The sequence below is a fragment of the Lissotriton helveticus genome, chromosome 12 (assembly GCF_964261635.1).
Source record: "Lissotriton helveticus chromosome 12, aLisHel1.1, whole genome shotgun sequence".
Lineage (NCBI taxonomy): Eukaryota > Metazoa > Chordata > Amphibia > Caudata > Salamandridae > Lissotriton > Lissotriton helveticus.
Genome location: NC_136073.1, coordinates 265,835,842 through 265,853,340, shown reverse-complemented (window position 1 = coordinate 265,853,340; position 17,499 = coordinate 265,835,842). Strand labels below are relative to the sequence as shown.

The 17,499-nt window shown below is 39.8% G+C and overlaps 1 protein-coding gene across 9 annotated transcripts in view; it reads right to left on the bottom strand.

The window, feature by feature from the left end:
- LOC144798737 (uncharacterized) overlaps nt 1-17,499 on the bottom strand; it is a 1,654,679-nt gene that overhangs the window by 59,610 nt on the left and 1,577,570 nt on the right. The window lies entirely within an intron of this gene.

The following is a 17,499-nucleotide window of genomic DNA, read 5'->3' as shown; positions in this document are numbered from 1 at the left end:
ATGACCATTCCATCTTTTCTCAACTCCTTAACCCCTTCCACGCTCATGACGAGCTGGGCTCGTCATGAGGTAGCCTCCTCGCACGCTCATGACGAGCCCAGCTCGTCATGAAACATGGGAATCAACAAATCTCAGCACAGGAGGGGAATACCATCAGCATTGATGTGGTTAAAAAGGACCTCGGCACCCCGGTCTTTCCCGAAGGTTCTGCTCTAGTTCAGTATGATAACGATTTGTTACACACTTCTGCCACTCAGGATCAGTGCATGGCTAATTCACCCACTGTATTGTTTAAGAAGGGGAATAAGACTTTGAAAGAAAACATCTCTGCTGGGGACTCCACCAGTCTGAAAACCGTATCAAAGTAATTGCTAGGTTAACATTCCCAGTTACCGTCTCTCAGGTAAGCACTTTCCTGGATATGTTGGGATATTGTAGACCACTGTTTTTTTCCAGTATGCATCTCTGGTTAAGTCTCTTTGTGAATATGTTAAGAACGATACTCCAGACCCTTTGCAGTGGACGGAGGAGGCAATGCATGCTCTCACGCAGGTGAAAACAAATATCAGCCTCTGATCCTCCCTTTAGATTGCCGGATTAATTCAAACCCTTTACTCGGTATTGTCATGAATGAAATGGTTGTGCCCTGGGAATATTGGTTCAATATCATGCTGACCAAAAGAAACTCATTGCATATAATTCTTTCATCCTGTAGTGGCAGCTCTACCACCTTTCTTGTTATCTGTGGCTTCCCTTCTCGTCAAAGCTTCAGAAAACATTCTTTTGAGTTCTGCTTCGATACTTGCAGTTTCCCATTCCATATCTAATTTATTGCTTAAGATGAAAACTCAACATCTATCCACTGTGTGGCTGTCTATATGAGAGATTATGTCACTCTCTGTCTCTCACATCATGATAGTCTGTAGGCCAGCACAGACCCCAACAACTCTGATACACTGTACAAGATGCAGAGCCTCATGATTGTGTGATGGATCCTGAACATTTAACTAAATCAGGATTATGTTATAGAATGTATTTAGTAATGTTCTGTTGGTGCATTCTTAGAATCTGTATATATATATATATAATATATATATATATATATATATATATATATATACATACTACAAAAAACTAACAAGCTGGCGAAACAAACAGTTGATAAGTGAAAATGAGTACAAATACTTAAAAAATGATAATCCAGTTGTACCCACGATATATTTCATACCAAAAATTCATAAGGACAATAAAGTACCTCCAGGACGTCCTATTATCAGTGCTAGGAATAGCATTTTGGGAAAAACATCCGTATACGTTGACTACTTTCTCCAAGACTATGTCAAATCCTTACCATCCTACATAAGAGATACTAGCGACTTCATAAATAAAGTGAAAAACTTTGAATGGAAATTTGATTATATACTGATGGCACTCGATGTGTCTTCATTGTATACAAGTATATCTCATGTGGATGGTATTCAAGCGGTGGAGTACTATTTAAGGAATAGAGAACCAATTTATGAAGAACATAACAAAATGCTTTTGGCCATGATAGAATTTTGCCTCTTTATGTTTAATCATTTGCTGTACTGCCAGATTCAAGGGGTAGCCATGGGGGCTAGCTTCTCCCCAAGCTATGCGTGCCTTCATATGGGCAAATGGGAGAAGCTAGTCCTCATGGAGGACTATGGCGATATCATGTCATCTAAGGTAAAACTGTGGCTCAGGTTTATTGATGACCTATTTGTCATATGGCAGGGGACAAGGGAGGAGGCAGATACATTTGTGGCTCAAATCAACAAAAATTATTTAAATTTGAGGTTTACTGCGGAAATAAGTGACATCAGTTTGAATTTCCTAGACACCAAAGTGTACATTTGTAACAACAAGTTGGAGACTACTTTGTATCGCAAAAAAACAGCAGGCAATGCGGTACTGCACGCCTCCAGTGCCCACCCACGTCACCTAATAAATAGCATACCTTACGGTGAAATGCTTAGAATCAAGAGGGTATGCAGTACATCAGAAGAACTTATAAAGGCCCAACAACTTAGTAAGGGCAGATTTTTAGAAAGAGACTACTCTAGACAAATGGTAGATCAGGCCATTGCCAAAACTGAGACACTCGTTAGAAATGACTTGTTGGCAAATAGCAACAAAAAGAATCAGGAAGTCAACTACAATGAAGGAAGGGAGACTGAGGAAGATAAAAGTTTTCGCCTCGTAATGGGGTATAGCAAACAGCATAGGGCACTCCGGAAGATCATCCAAGGAAGTTGGCCCATTCTACTTAATGACCCTATATTGGGACCCCTGCTACCGCAGAGGGCATCCATTACATACAGCAGAGCTCCCTCAATGAGGGACTGTCTTGTAGTATCTGACCCTGAAATAATAACAAATCCTATCTGGTACCAAAATCTTAAAGGGTTCAGAAAATGCAAAACCTGCAAGGCATCTACTCATGGGACTAACACTAAAACCTATTTTAGCCCATTCAACTCTAAACCTCATAAGATAACTAAAATGTTAACTTGTAAGACGGAATACACAGTGTACGTCTTAACATGCCCATGTGGACTTATGTACGTGGGCAGTACCAAATTACAAGCTCACGTAAGAATACTCCAACACCTCCGCGCAATAACCAATATGGACAACACCTATCCGGTGGCGAGGCATTTTAAGGAACGCCACGGATCTAACAACAAAGGGTTGTCCTATTATTTAATTGATGCAGTTTCCCCAAATAGACGCGGAGGGGACAGAGAAGGCAAACTACGCAAGTTGGAGACCCGATATATCTTACTGTTAGATTCTAAACACCCACAGGGAGTGAATTTAACGGAAGACTTGTACACCTGTTTAGAGTAATACACAATCTGATTGGGCCAACAGATATTGCACATGCATGTCCCGAGATACTGCACTGAGAGGTATAAATCAAAATTTGTCTTTAACATCAATATCGCCTAAAGAATAGATATTTTGTAAATAGATGAATTTTAATATCTAGATATTATATTTTGGGATATTTTATGAAATATTTTCAAATACCTTCAAATAATATCAAATATTTTCAAGTATGTTTTTAATAGAACATTTTATATTTTGTACTTTAGGTGTTTCGAACATAGACGACATCAAATGAGATGGAGTGTATAGATAAAGTTGATGTCTATGATAAAATGATGGGTAGTGTTAAGACAAGGTAACACCTGATATCCTCTCTATTTAGGAACTCAGAAATGTACCTATGACTGGTCGGTCTAAGAGCAAACTGCAAATAGCCAGTATTAAAATACAATTGTAAATGTAAACAGATGATGACAAAGTGATGTAAGAACTGCGCAGCGAAAAATTCAGCATGGCAAGAATGTCAATATTAGCTATTACTGCACATTAGGTCAAAGAAGACAAATAAATGTTATATAATTATAGTACATTTTTAATTTTCACCAGCACATTAGGCACTTTTTTATAAGTCATCTCGAAGGAAGGTGATATAAAATTTCCAACAAGATGTAGGTGTATGTATTTTACAACAATATTCAGAGATGCAATTAACAACCAAGTTATATATCAAGTTAACTTTTAAAGGGTCATACCAAATCAACATTGGATTTCTTGTACAAACTATTTATGTTTTGTAAATGACATCGGAAAAAGATAGAGATTGAACATAACAATATGTCTTTTCGATGTGAGGCAACCGATCAAAGTTTCAATGATGTTACCAGTATTTAACTAACATACATGTATTTATTTCATTAATGTTTATGTTTACTGCGTCTATTTGCACAAAAACAAATATCTAAATGTTGGGAAATAATGCGCATGGAACATTGTAAACAAGCGCGACAAAGTATGTTTTCCATTTCCATAGAGATTGTAAAACACGTGATGCACTGAAAATATGCACTGCCACTTTAAAAATGCTTCCCAAGTCCTGATTATTTGTCGAGTGAACAAGTGGCATGAAGCTGCGAAACGCGTCTTAGACTTTGGGTAAAATAAACAACTGAAGCACGGATATTGGGTCTGTGTCCTGTTTGCTGGCGGCGGCGCGTGAGTTAAGACGTGGCAGCTATTCCGACAGGATTTCGATATATATATATATATATATATATCACTGCTCCAATTCCTCCGTTTTGCAAAACAAAGAATTCTCCGCACTCCCAGGGTATAGTTCAAAAGGTTGCTTTATTCAAACATGACAGACGCCCTCGCGTTTCAGCATTCAGCCTTTCTCGATGTCAATGACCCTCAGACAACATCATGTTTTTAAACATTCCTTGAGGTAGAGGAAGGACTACTGGCTAGCTGACTATAACCAGCGCCATCTTGGAGTGGTAGATATTCACAATGATGGAATCACCTTACATGCACGTTTTATATTTTTAAACATGCCTTTCCACCCTTAGCATAAGTATTATCGAAAAGGTGATTGCACAAGAATTGTGACTACATCACACGTACATTTTTTGTACTTAATATCGATTAACCTATATTGCTATTTACAAAAAATAAAGCCGTGTATCGGCAATTCTCCTTCCCTGCCTATATTCAAGTCTGTTTATCACAAAAAACAAATCAACCATTTGCTATTTACAACATCTATACAATTTATCCAATAATTAAATTCATATTTTGTGGTTATCAAAAGCCTTCAAATCGAATGGATACGTTTCATAGTATTGTTACAGTTGGAGGGCCATCAAGGTTACTCATGATTACATTACTTTTTTACATTTGTTTCAAGAATTAATCCAAAAGTGAAAAATATATATATACAAAGGTGCCCATTTAGTTTAGAAAGTTTGACTTGTGATGATTTCCATGTACATGTATACATATATGCATTCCTTCCCACAGATCTACAACTCACAGTCTAATTACCAAAACTTGCAGTTACTATTTACAGAATGCAGTTTATTCATGTACCAATGTGTACCATCATATCCTCGCCACTGTTCAGACCCCAGGGTGTTTTTGTATGGAGGTCAATAATATATCTCGACTCCAGCCTACGCAATTTCTTAAGTCTGTCCCCCCCCTCTGATGTTATCGGGGACTAGATCTAGGCCATAACACAGTAGCTGGTTGCGGTCACTCTTATGCTTTTCTGCAAAATGTCTTGCAACGGGGTATGTTTGATCCACCTTATCAATTGCCCTCATATGCTCAAGTATCCTGATTTTAAGAGGATGTACCGTGCTGCCAATATATTGGAGCCCGCACGGACATACTAAACAGTACACAACGTACGGTGTACTGCAAGTAATAAACTTGTTGATTTTTTTCACCCTACCGGTATCTTGAATGGTGTATGTGAGGGCCCGTTTGCTATTACTGCAAGCTTTGCACTTGTGACATGGGAAGAAACCTCTCATGTTCTTTAAGGTGTTAGTTTTGGGAGGTATTTTCTCCAGGTGACTACGTACCAATTGGTCACGAATAGACCTTGATTTTCTAAATGTGACCAAAGGGAAATTCGGGACATCTTCACCAATGACATTGTCGGCTTTTAAACTGTGCCAATTTTTTCTCAGCATATATTTCAGATGGTTAGCTTCCGCTGAGTATGGGGTGATTAGTCTGAATTTACCCGTTTCGGATTTTTTGTCTCTCCTCTCACCTAGCAAACTCTCCCTAGTCAGAGCTTTCACTTTGCACAGTGTTTTATTCAATGAAATTGGATTGTACCCACGAATGGCAAATCTGGCCATACAATCAGTGGCTGCCTCATCAAAATCACAATCGCGCGTGCAATTTCTCCTCAATCTTAATAGTTCCCCATAGGGGATACTTTGCACTAGTTTTGGTGGGTGGCTGCTGGTTGCGTGGAGTATCGAATTTCCAGCAGTAGTTTTACGATACAAAGATGTTTCAATCCGACCCCCAATAATCTGTACTCTAAGGTCCAGATAGTCCACAGTACATGGGCTAACGGTTCCTGTAAAATGCAGATTTAGATTGTTGTTATTCAAACTTGCGATGTACTTGTGGGCAGTTACTTCAGTCCCCTGCCAAATGATAAATAAGTCATCGATGTATCGATGCCATTTTATCACTCTACCACTTGACATGTCGTCCCTATAGGTTCTGGACACCTGCTCCTCCCACCAGCCTACGAATAAATTCGCGTATATATATATATATATATATATATATATATATATATATATATATATATATATATATTACCTACTGGCGGTCGCCAGTAGGTATATATAGTTAGGATTTTTTCTCTATGGGATTTTTGAAAATTCTATGTCTAATAACTTTGGAGTTTGTGGACGGAATTGGCTGAAATTTTCAGGAAAATGGCACATTTTGTTTCTGAGCAGCCCTTGAAAATTTGGGAGGGGTTCGTCAAGGGGGGGGCGAGAAAATAGGGGGGTCCCAAAACGTGTTTTTAACATTGAGTTTTCCATAGGGCGGTTGGCCTCACTTTTAGCCCGAACGGCTGAATGGATTTGCACGAAACTTGGCAAAATTGTAGGGACTGGTAGCCCGATGTGCCTTTTGTAGGTCTCAATATATGTGCTACAGTGGATTTTGAGAAATTAACGTTTAAAAAAAGATATATATCTGTAACAGCGGACCGGGCAGCGCTCCAGGACGCGTACTTTTCGCGCAACGGAGCTTTGTGAAGCGAAGCTGATTGGTTCTCCGGCGTCTGTCAACATTCCAAACAGTCCGTAGCGGCCGCCATCTTGTCTCTCGGTAGGATCGAGAGACAAGAGGAGGCCAAAGCGAAGGGGCAAATGACCATAAGGGGGAATAGTAGATCCTCGCTGACCCCCTAGGTTTGATGTGGAGGTTTTAAAAGGGCCCCGCGGGGCAAAAAAAAAAATAATAATAATAATCGAACGGCTGAATGGATTTTCACGAAACTTGGTAAAATATTAGGGACTGGTAGCCCGATGTGCCTTTGCTAGGTCTCAATATATGTGCTCTAGTGGATTTTGAGAAATTAACGTTCAAAAAAAGATATATATCTGTAACAGCGCTCCGCTTCGCGTAACGGAGGTTTGCGAAGCTGATTGGTCATTCTGTCACTGGGCTATAGTTGGGCTACATCTGGCTGATATTTGGGCTACATTTGTTTTTTTTGTCTCTGGCGGCCATCTTTGGGCTACATTGGGCTACATTGGGCTTCATTGGGCTTCATTGGGCTACATTTGGGCTCCAACATATATATAGGCCAATGTAGCCCAATATATATTTTTCAAAGTTAATTTTCGTAAAAACCACTGGAGCATATATCTTGAGACATAGCAAAGGCACATCGGGCTACCAGTCCCTACAATTTTGCCAAGTTTCGTGGAAATCCATTCAGCCGTTCGAGCTAAAAGTGAGTCCAACCGCCCTATGGAAATGAAGGAAATGAATGGGTAATTTGTAATTAGCAAATAGCTAATCGCAAACTAGGAATGGTAAAGAATCGCTATTTATTCCTTAAAGTTCGCTATTTAGGAAATGCAAAAAACTTTGATGATACATATGGCGGTTCATCTCGAACAAGATAAGAAGCATAGGGATAGATTTATGATGACTGGCGCATCACCAGGGATGTGTTAGTCATTCTGTGCCGCTGTTCCGTCACCTATGGTGTGCTGCATTTACAATGCGGCGCATCATGGGGCAAAAACAGCACAGATGCGTGATGTAACTGTGCCGTAAAGGTGGCGCATTGCTGGAGTTGTATCGCAAGTGTGATGAAGCTCCAGGAAGGGTCGGGGGTGCCCCTGTTGCAGGGTTTCTGTTCTCACACAGAACTGTGGACAGAGGATTGGAACCTCGGCGAATTAGGGTGCCCCAAAACTCACCTTAGTACTCAAAAACCCCTTAGCAAGCTAGGTACAGTGTCACATTGGATATAACAAACTCTCAATGTTTAGACAATCCAGAATATGAACTTATAGTACCTCAGGATACGTGGAACTCATGAACAGTCGGTCGTTATATATTTCTTAGAAACCAGAACATGGAGTTAAGAAGAACACATGTGTATTTGAAATGTTTATTTACTAATGCCGTCTTCTCAGGCGTAGTATCTTAGATAATACAAGTACACATATTATCAGTAGCAAAATTACCAGCATAGTTACTAGTACATAAAAAGCGAATGGTGACAGTATGTTAACATGCTGTAAATGAATAAGAGTTATCAACACTTATAAGCAGCCACGGGCCGTGGAGGGAGTTACGGTGGGGCAGGGAGGCGGGGAGGGGGAGGGGCAGGGTGGAGAGGGCTCCACCCTGCCCCTCCCCCTCCCCGCCTCCCTGCCCCATCGTAACTCCCTCCACGGCCCGCGGCTGCTTATATCTCACCCTCCCTAATACACATATTATATTATTTGCTAAGAAGGTCTCTTTGTGTTGGTTTAGGGCGTGCCCATACTTTAGTGTCTTAGATTTGAAGGAATCACATCAGCATACACCAGCTCTCTCTTCATGTGAACCGCATCAAGTGTTGTGTATGTGTGTTCGGCAAAGCAATATAAAACCCGCCTCATGCCCAGAATTGGCAGAAGCTGCACTTATGTTATGAGTATGAAGTCGTGGAGATCAGACCTCATAACAATTCTGTATCGTGTTGTTCTTGAAACTTCAGCACTCGCTGTACAGATATAGTTTAACAAGTAAAGCAGATAGTAGAGCAATAACATATTATTCTCATGTAAATCACGATGAACTATTAGGTTGAAAGCTAAAGCAACAACTAAGTGTCGTGTGCAGAAGTTGCAAAAAAGGAAAAATGGCGTTTAAACCGGTAATGAGCCCATGCTAACTTAACACGGTGTAAAGATATCCAGGACCTAGATGACACCTCCCCATGATCCGGAAACGAACTGAATAAGATAATAGAAGTGCCATCTCATGAGAGCAGATTGCAACTTTATATGTGGACGGTCCGCAAGGTAAAATATTAAAAACTAGGAAAATTTAATGCTAAAGAAAAATAAAACAGCCAAGTACTTTATCGAGTCTTAAGCCAATAGGCAAGCTAAATAATAAAAACTTGACAAATAAGTCAATGAATTGTCAATGAAATGCTAGTACTCAGCATATCAAAAATGAAAAAGGTCTATGACATAACTGTGTATGCAAAATAAGCTGCAACAGCCTCCAATAGGAAGTCACCGTCTTCATCCGAAAAGAGTTCAGCCATCCAATTTAAAAGCGGAAAAGAACATACGTGCTCTCCCAGCACCGGATCCTCTATCACCATCAGAGGACAGCTCGGTGGGTTTTCAAGAAAGCTCTGTTCCAAGAAAGACTGTGTTGCCGCCAGTAAATTCCAGGGACCAATTAGTCCATGCATCAATGCCACAGCCATAATCCTTTCGCCAGGACAAACCAACTCGTGAGTAATGATAGGAGTCATCAGCTGATTAAAGTCGACGTCAGGAGAAACCGGTCCGCAGAGACACAAATCAATGGCCCAATCGAAATCACAGGTCAGGCAGTGAAATACAGGCTGGACACAGGTGAAGTAGGAGAATCGAAAAGATAATCCATATGCCGTGCTTAATATCGCCAACGGTATTGTGCCATAATATTCTAGCATGCGATTGCGGAACAGTGTCAGCAGCTGCAGGGCGGGAGGTTGCATAGGAGGGACATCCATATTTAAAAATGTAAAAAAGCACAAGAGCGTCCGCTGGTAATGCAAGTAAAAATGGCAATCCACGAAGCAGAGTGGAAAAAATAGAATGAAAGAAAGCAGGGATGACTCCAAAGATTTTCTCAAATGAAGTCACGAGACCACTGGTAACAACTTTAAAAAAGTGCGCCAGGGCCTTTGTGGAGGATGCGTTAAAGATAGTCCGAACCATCTTGCTGAAATGGAAAGGCAAATCTGAATTGAAAAGGGTCTGCACCTCTGTACGGGTGTTCGCTATGTGAAGCACGAAAGTTTCACGGGCCGAACTCAAGGCCACCTCTCTCTGAGACAAAAGAGCTCTTATTCTTGCCATGCCATTGAAATCTGCTCCCAAGGTTGGTGTTTGTGGCGAGATTGAAAACTCCCTATGTTCATGTGTGGGAGGAAATAGAACATTTCTGCAGCAAATAACCCGTTCACTTACTGTTACGATAAAAGGAATACTTTTAATTAACCCAGAACAATCTTCATTATTGAGCATCAAATAACTACCATTTTCCAACAACTTGAACGTGGGGATGATAGCAGGAACTGGCGTGCCTTGCAACACGCAAGCCATATTTGGTCGGTGTTTGTTGCATGAACCGTGTAACTGTATGTGCCTACACATTAGTGAATGATCTGGCGTCTCAGTGCATTCCTCTCCATTCAGATAAACTTCTTGATCATCTTTGAAACATCTGTATGTGTATGGAAGCGACCAGACCTCATGAAGAAAAGCACTACCTAAAGGTTCATAACGACCTATTGGTATATATTTCATACAATTTGAAAACTTATATAAAGCAAAAGGCAGCGTTATTAAACCGTGGATAAGGCACGTTGCCAAAAAACCCGCAATCCTCTGCTGATGATGTCACTGAGCATGTCATGAATGATGTAATATGTGACATCATCAGCAGTGGATTACGGGTAATAGTATCTCTAGTTTACTCCCCTATAGCTGTCTTTCTTTTAACATAAGTGTCTGTTTCCTTCCCTTATACTTACTGTTTTTGGTTCGCTTCCGGTTCGCGTACCGGCGAGCGAACTGGGAAGCGAACTAAGAGAAATAGAGGTTGGCACAGTTCCAAATATTGTACCAATTTTTTAATAACGGGGAGGTAGTTCTGAAAAGAACTTTTTTTTTAATTGTTTTTGTTGTTTTATATTTTTTTTATTATTTTTCGGAACATTTTTTTACTTTTTTTGAATTTTTCTGAACAGTTTTATATTTTTGGGGGTTTTTCTTGGAGGGGGCAATGAAAACGATTCATTGTAAAGGGCTCAACAGGAGCAACAAAACAAAAAAAAAGTATTTATTATTTTGGGCGTTTCGTACAAACTTGCATATGATAGTCAATAGCTCTGTTGATCAGAGTGATGCTTCTTTCTCCGTAGCAAATGAATCCATCGCAATATACGCAGATGTGTTTTACTTCACCAAATCTCATTTGTATATTTGGCACCATCTCCCTGCCCTCTGGTCCCGTTACTTCCGGTACAACAGATCTTCTGGCCATAATAGGGAGATTATCTAGGTCGTTCCGAAACTGTGCAGCACTGTAGTTGTTAGGATGCCACCTAGTCATATGGCGATGCATTGTGTAGTTTCCGAAACTGTATTTTTTCTCGGTTCCTCTGGACAGTCTATCTTGACATATAAGGCAAGTTACGTATCTTGCATTTACTTTTTTCTGACCTTTGGGAATTTTAAAAAATTGCCAAATGAAGTTTTCTTTCCGGTGAGACGTCCTGGGCTCCTCAGGCAAAAACTGCCTCTCTTCGTGCTCGTCGTTCTGTTCCTCTTCTTCCTCTTCTTGTTGAATTATAACTTGAGCAGGTGGTCCACTCTTCCTTGGATGTGGTGGAGGTGGTGGGGAAGCACCAGCTGAAGCTACTAAAGAAGCCATTGCTCAGTGATCACAAAGGGTCTTTCTCTCACAATGATGAAAGTCAGAGTGAGGAAAGAAGGAGGGATTTTCATCATTTGGGAAAAACAAGAGTTCTCAACCAATGAAAAGTGTTCATTTTAGATTATATGACCTAGTCTTACATCATTAGGAAACCAAAAGTGAAATGAACCAATGAAAAGTGTTATTACCAAGTCACATGACCTGCTGTGTTTACGTTAAGCGCTTTGCAGGGCCTCCCGGTTTGCTTCCAGAAACCTGCGCTTTGCGACTCGCTTCGCGTACCAGTTCGCTAACGTAGCACGTCATATGACGTATCACGCGACAACGTGAAACGTCATGCGGACGGGAGGCGTCACGATGTTGTTTTCTAACGCGGCAGTTGCGGTAAAGAAACGTTTACCTGCTCGCGGTCTATTTCGCGGCATCAAGGTCAGCTAACGGGAAGCTTCCCGATTCGCGAAGCGGGAACGAAGAAAAAAAAAAATTAAAAAAAAAAATTATTCATAAACATATAAAATATATTTTTGGATTTAAAGAAGAATACATTTTACAGCTACAGATATTAGCTGTTAAAAAACCAATGAAATTCACTGAAAAAACCATAGGTTATAGACCATATATAGTTAGGAATTAGCATTTACAAAACCTTGAAAATTCACTGAAAAAACCATAGGTTATAGACCATATATAGTTAGGAATTAGCATTTACAAAACCTTATTTTACTCACACAAAACCATTGAAATTCCATATATAGTTAGTTGCACTAACTATATATCGCGCACCCGCAATCCACTGCTGATGATGTCACATATTACATCATTCATGACATGGTCAGTGACATCACTGATGACATCACTGATGACATCTCAAATGACATCACTGATGACATCACTGATGACATCTGATTTGACATCAATGACCACATCACTGATGATATCATTCATGTGACAATACAATGCATCTCCTCACATTTTAATATAACCTCTGTTTCACCCAGTGTTAAATACAGAGTATAATTTTTGAAACCATTGACACACCAATACTAGTTACTACATACGCACTCACTGATTGCTATGTCTACACACACATTCACTCATTCACCCATACAATCATTCATACATACAATCACTCATCTTTACAACACTATCATATGCACTCATACACCTATACAGACACTCACAGTCTGCCACTCATCCATGGAGTTACTCACACACGTAGTCAGTCCTGTTAAAGAATCAATGACACTTCCATTTTCTTGTCTATACAGTTAAACATAGAGCACCTTACATTTTCAAACATATACTAACACATACTTACCTTCTTATAGAATCATTGATACAAGTACACATTGATCTGCACAGAGTCACACACCTCCCAGCCAGCCAGCCACACACACACTCAGTCTCCCATACAAATACTTGGACAATCAATCAGTAACCCATATAGTTAATCATATAGCTACTGATCAACACATGCAGCAGTTTACAGAACAACAGACATAATGATGCACAAATTAAGACAGTTTAGTCACTAACCCATGCACTCAGTGAGACACATTTAATCACTCACTCATACATTCAGTCATGCACCTACTAAATCCTTTGTCCAGACACTTATACTTCCACTCATTCTTCAATATGTAAGACACATTTTAACTTTACAGAAACACACAGTCACTGGATGATGTCATCAGTGATGTCATCAGTGATGTCATTTGAGATGTCATCAGTGATGTCATCAGTGATGTCATTTGAGATGTTATCAGTGATGTCATTTGAGATGTCGTCAGTGATGTCATCAGTGATGTCATTTGAGATGTCATCAGTGATGTCATCAGTGATGTCACTGACCATGTCATGAATGATGTAATATGTGACATCATCAGCAGTGGATTGCGGGTGCGCGATATATAGTTAGTGCAACTAACTATATATGGAATTTCAATGGTTTTGTGTGAGTAAAATAAGGTTTTGTAAATGCTAATTCCTAACTATATATGGTCTATAACCTATGGTTTTTTCAGTGAATTTTCAAGGTTTTGTAAATGCTAATTCCTAACTATATATGGTCTATAACCTATGTTTTTTTCAGTGAATATATATATATATATATATATATATATATATATATATATATATATATATATATATATATATATATATTCTTATCAAATTGCCCAACAGCTTTAGGAAGGAACACACAGCTCACCGTCCCTCCGGACTTCTGTTATGCACTCGCCACCAGTTTCCAGTATTTATTCATGTTGCCAACGCGTTTCAAGTCACACAGACTCTTCTTCATAGGCTGGTTTCAAATGAAGTGCTAACTCGATTTCCTGTTTGTTTGTCTCTTTTATTGAACATGTGGCCCCTGATGGGCCTGGCTGATGCTGGTTTCGCAGATTTGCATCATGGGAAACGTAGTCCTGTAAGATATATATATATATCTCGTGGGGGTTAGGAATGTTGCTGGCATTCTTTGCTGGATGAGACAATGATGATTGATCTACTCTGTTGGGGGTAAAATAAAGAGGATTAACTCGACCTTCCTGCGTGTTACATAATTATTCCTGTGGATGATACAACACAATTTGGTGACGTGCTGGTGTATCTCAACCCCATGCGGACCTACAGTGTTTGGTGCACTTCGCTGGATCTTCACTCGTTACTACTGCAGTGATGGGGAAAAAGTTTGTAAACTGAACTCTCATCGTGTAGATACCGTGTGGAGATCAATGTGTGGATTCGCTCTGGGATCATGTTTGGTGGCGTACTATTTTTGCTTCTTTAGTACCCCCTCTCAATCCCGACTATGTTTACCTCCAAAGTGCCGCTGCACGCTCCATCGAGTTTGTTTCTTCACGAGCTGGCTTCCAATAAGCCCTCCCTCATGTCAGAATTGCCACATTTGCGATTGCTGTATGCCAAGGATGTCACAAGTCTGTTTGGGAATCCCCTGCATATGAATGAAATGAATTTGTACTTGTAAACGCACTTATACCCCAACTGGGGTTCCTGGCGCTGTACGCATACCGCTGTGGAACCCTTCCTGGCTTTTCCCTGTGAAATGTCCACTCCTGGGCACCCCCAAGGTGAAGCCAGGCATCCCAGCGCTGTTGGGGGCATTGTGGAGATTAAGCAAGCTATTGCCCAGAGTTGCAGAGTGGGACCCATGATTAGAATAGGCACTGAGGCGAGAATTATCATGTCCGAGGAAATTAAGCCCAAGACCTGCCGAGGCGGGAATTGAAACCTGGTCCGGGGCCAGACCTCTGCATCAGGGTCTGCCGCTCTAACCATTGAGCCACACTTCTCCACATATGCAGAGCGTCTGCGTGTAAAGTCACGCACCGTGACTTGCACTGCCGCCATATTGTTTGGTTGTGTTTGTAAAGTATGCATTGCAGCATTTTTGCAACAAATCATTGTGTGTTATTAAATTTAACGGTATTCCTTTACAGGTAGCAGCTGATTCTGTACCTCTTTTCACTACTATAGGCTGTTCAGTTTGGGAAGAGAACTTCGTAAGTATTACAGGCTCCCATTTAGACTCCACTTGTGTGAACTCAGAGAGATTCACAGCCTAAGATAATGACATGTTAAGATTTAGAGTACTTGTTTTTAAGTTAAATGTAAGGAGGGCCACATGCAAATTGTTTGTGGCGGCTGACAGCCCATCTGTTTTAGGTTGGACAGACCAAACAGCTTTACACATTGTTCTTGGTCCTAACAGCCCGAAGCAGGTGTTAGTTGTGTGTAATGAGGAGGAAACAAAAAATTGAATTCCTGGAATAATTCCCGAAAGTGTTTAATAACAAAATTGGGGAACTCAAAGTTCTCACTCACAAAATCAGAGTCCTCTAAAATACACAAAGCACACAACATACCATCAATTGTCAGGGATGAAGTGAAATCAGAGCTCAAGAAACTATTGGATGCAGGCATTTTTTAGCCTATTGTAGCTTTCGGCTGGATGTCTCAATTGATTGTCACAAGACAGGCCAATGGAAAAATTAGACTCTGTGTGGATCTCAGGTATCCTAATCACAACATACTTGTGAATAAGTTCCTGTTACCGAAAATTGATGAAATGCTTTCTCTTACTAGAAATTCCTAATGGTTCTCCAAGGTGGACTTCTCTGTAGCATAACACCAATTTTTTTTGCATCCTTCAAGAAGAGGTTTGACAGCATTCTGTACACCGTTCGGCTGCTTCCTGTTCCGCTGATTGCCATTTGGACTGGCGTCTGCTGCCGCTGTGTTCTAGAGGCTTGTGATGGAACTATTTGGTGAAATGCACGGAATTCTCTTTTTCCAAGATGATATCTTGGTAATAATGGGTGGTGATAAAGGAAATCATGATGACAGATTAAGGAAAGTCATGAATGTACTATTCAAAAAAGGTTTACCTGCGGAAATCTTGAAATGCAAGTTTGCTGAGAGGGCATGAGGTTAGTTCAAAAGGGATTCAACCTAAGGAGAAATTAGTGAGAGACATTGTGGATGCACCCTCACCCAAATCAAAAGATGATCTTAGGTCATTCTTAGGGTTAACAGAGTTTTACGGTAAGTTTGTAGTTAGATTTTCTGAAAAAAACTCATGCCATGAGAGCACTAATGAAAAACAATGTACAATTTGTTTGGAGCATTGAGTGTCAACAGTTGTTTGTGGAAATCAAGAAAGCCATTAGAAAAGCACCGAACTTAAAAGGGTTTGAGCCTTCGGCAAGTACTGTTGTTACCATGGATGCAAAGGAAGAGTTAGGCAGTGTTCTTACCCAAATTGGCTTGAATGGAAAGGAAGTAGTGGTAGTGTTTGCATCCCCTAATGTAAGACTAAAGGGGGTACCCTGCTACAAGATAACTTGCCTAAGGCACGGAGAATATTAAACAATGACTAAGAATTCTTAGGTAACTATTTACGAACATGGACAAGGTGAAGGGCACATACTAAGACACATGGAGAGACATGTATGTTGGTACAAAAAATAGAAAAGTACTGTTTATTATTAGTCTAGATATAAATCTCACTTTTTTAATATACATATTGTTTCACAGAAATACACAATCGTTTTATTTAGGATACATTAAGATAGATGAAATGAATTCATATAACATCCTTATACTCACACATACTATTACATTAATCCACTAAACTTCTTTTTGATACTTATCATCCACTAAACACATCTCTGATATTAATATAAAAGATAAAATGAATTAAAATTAAATGTTGTACAAAGAAATATTATTCTGATACACAGACAGTCTCTGCACTTATGTGGCTAAGCCAATATACATATTTTTCTTTTTCTTATCCCGCTCACTTACACCAACAGAGGAAAAATACTTGTTCATTGAACCAGAAACGTTGGCATGTGTGTTGGTGATAAGAATATTTTAGGAACGTCCTATGGAGAAGGAAATTTACACTGCATAGTCACCACAAACCTTTGACAAAACTGTGGACAACGGATTGACTTTTTAGGGCCATTGCTTGAATAGCTAGGTTGTCCATGCATTTGCAGGATTGCAGGTATGACATTCAGTATGTTCCTGCTGCAAACACTTTTACAGCTGATATTTTTAGACGGATGTCATTACCTTTAACTTAAATTGATAGCAATTCATGGAACACATTTTCTGTAGCTGAAATGTCACAAGCTAATGTACCTCAGGATAGCTTTGATCGTAAGGAATGGTTGGACGTTGAGAGTAAAGATGAAATTCTGAATGAAGTAAAGGAGAAAATAGTGAATGGGTGGGATGTTTTGAAAACAAAAGGAATGAGAGATGAACATACAGGTTTCTAGAAGTTGAGGTATTACACGTACAAAAAGGAGATTGAAAGAATTGTATTGGTGGCCAAAAGTAGATTTAGAGGTTGAAAGGTTTGTCAGGTTATGTGTAAAATATTAAATTGCTTAC